Here is a 2638-nt window from a genome sequence, read left to right as displayed (position 1 = left end):
ATATGAATTAATATCATTAGTTCTTTGCAGGAAAGAATGGAGGTGGGACCAGGAGTTAGCAGGGGAACCAAAGGGGGCATTGGCTCTGCCCAGAGCGTTACCCCCCTGAAGGTGTGTGCAGCAGGAAGGACCCTCAGACCCAGCCCGGCAGCCAGGACCCACCCTAGGCCTCACACCTTCCCAGCCTCCGCATCGAAGGCCAGGGAGCTCGAGTGTCAGGGGTGCAGCAGATGTCCCCTGGCTCCTGGGTTCACGTTCTTTGGTTCTTTCTCACCATTAACTCCCTTTTCCATTTCAACTCAGAGGACAAGGAAAGAAAGACTCCCACTCCGAGAAGCCATGTCTCCTTAGGAAGGGTAACAGGAAAGCCGGCTCCCGGGGAGGCTGAGTGCAGCAGGGTGTGCACAGCTGCTGTGGACAGGGCTGCTCTGGCCAGAGGAGCACCGACTGCTCACCCTCCCTCTCCGCAGATAGCAGCAGCTGTTGATGGGCAGGCTCAGCTGCTGCAGAGGACTGGGCACAGTGGGGACAGCACCAGGCCAGCTTCAGGAGCCAAGTGTGGTACCCTGAATGTTGTCTGCAGCCACACTTGATTGGCCTGGGACCAGGGTGGCCAGGCTGGGGCTGGTAGCCATTGCCCAGCTCTTCTCCCCCAGCTCAGGGAGGCAGGAGTGACTCTGTGCCTGGGTCCCTCTGAAGTCCTGAGGGTCCAAGAGGTCAGAGAGGCAGTGGTGATTCTGGGCCTGAGCACCCTCCTGAGGCGATCCTGAGCTGGGAGCCCAGATTCCCCAGGAAGATCCACCCTCCCCCTCTGCTTCCTCTCCTGGGGTCCTCCAGGCCCAGGGCCTTTCATACATGTCGAGATGCTGGCCTGTGCCTTGGGGAAAGCAGCAACTCTGTTTTGCTGAGGTCTTAGGAACCAGATTTTGAAGTTCTTGCTCCTGCTCTGTTTGGAAGTAATGGGAGGGATTGAACCCAGGACCACCTACCTAACCACTGAGCCACCTCCCCAACCCTTCTTATTTATCATTTTGAAACAGGGTCTCTGTAAGTTGCTTAGGGCCTCTCTGAGTGTTAAGCCTGGCTTTGAACTTGTGATTCTTTTGCCTCAGCCTCCCAAGTCACTAAGATTACAGGTGTACATCACTGCACCCAGCTACTGCTGTGTTTAAAACTGGCCCAGAAAGAAGGTGGCAACAAACCCAGTGTATTTTCAGCAGAAATCTCCAAAGAACAGTGGAGAAACCTAGCTTCACCAAGAACATGCATCAGCAGGGACACAGTCGGCTATAGCAGTGGTCCTCGGCTGGGAAGGGGGGTGTCAGGATCATAAGAGGGACTTGTGCAAGCGCCAATTGCCAATCTCTGCTCTCTGAGTTTCTGAGGCAGGGGGCCTGGGAATTTTCATTCCAACCTATTCCCAGGTGATGCTGTGCTGGCTGGCATAGCCAGTTGTGCTGGCTAGAAGGAATCCTGCCCTACTTGTGTGGATGGTCACACTCTGGGGACAGCATCCCTGGCTGCGATTGCTCCTTTAAAATGCAGCCAGGGCCAACATATTTTCTAAAAGGCAGGCTCTTAGGAGCTCAGAGGGAGGCTGTGAGCAGAGGCCTGGAGTCGGTGCCTGGCACCCTCCCTGGGCATAGGTTGTTTTGATCCAAAAGTAAGTGCTAATTGAACAGGGTCCTCTCTCTGACACCTGCTTCCATGAGGTCAAGTGGCTCCCGCTCTCTGAGGCAGGAGGAGGAAATGATCCAGACCTGACCTTGGCCGGAAAGGAAAAAATTGATCAGGAGAATTTCCAAGTCTAAAATTGAGCTGTGGGTGCCGAGCAGCAGGTAGAGAACCGGAGGTGGTAATGTCTGCCCCCAGGGCCCATGATGCTTCATGACTTCCAGAAAGTCAGGGTGTTGTGCTCCCCACCCCTCCTGAGCAGGGAAGGGCCAAGAAAGAGCAAAGACCACCAAGGCCTCTCCCTGCATGTCCTCACCTGTAGGCCTGTGGCAGGCAGGTGGGCCCAGAAGTCCCTTCCTGGGAATGTGGTCACTCCCTAGCTACTGCAGGACACCATGTCCTTTTCCATAGACTGTACTGTAGGTGGGCAGGGTCTGTCTCAGGTATGCATGGAGAAGGAGGCGGGGTTTGAGTCCATGCTGGGGGAAGTCCATGCTGGGGCATGGCAGAACAGACTGTGCCCAGCTGTCCCAGCTCTCTTCTCTCCTCTTGAACCAGAGAGGTTTGAGAGTTTTGATTTTAGAAAGGAAATCTGTTCCCATAGAGAGGGATTCCTTTTTTTTTATCAGAGCAAGATGCTTTTTATGCCTGGAGGTGTCCAAGTGACCAACTGAACAACATCATGCATTTTGTTGTGATTATCACAATTAGCCTTGCAATTGCTGCCTGTCATTCACTGGGCCCCTCCTGTGTACTTTCCACTGTTTCTTTAGACTCTGGGATCCCTGGGACATTAGCCTATTACTCCCATCTTAGAGATGAGGAGAGCCTCAGGGGCATGAAGGTCCACGGTGGTCACTGGCATAGCTAGGACTGGGACGCCTCTGTCTGAGCAGTAGCACTCCTCAGTAAGCAGCATGGGTTGGTGTCTGCCCCGTCGTGTGCCGGGCTCTTGGCCAGGAGT

The sequence above is a fragment of the Urocitellus parryii genome (assembly GCF_045843805.1).
Source record: "Urocitellus parryii isolate mUroPar1 chromosome 13 unlocalized genomic scaffold, mUroPar1.hap1 SUPER_13_unloc_5, whole genome shotgun sequence".
Taxonomy (NCBI): domain Eukaryota; kingdom Metazoa; phylum Chordata; class Mammalia; order Rodentia; family Sciuridae; genus Urocitellus; species Urocitellus parryii.
The sequence above is the reverse complement of the archived record's forward strand: the minus strand, read 5'-3'. Positions refer to the sequence as shown.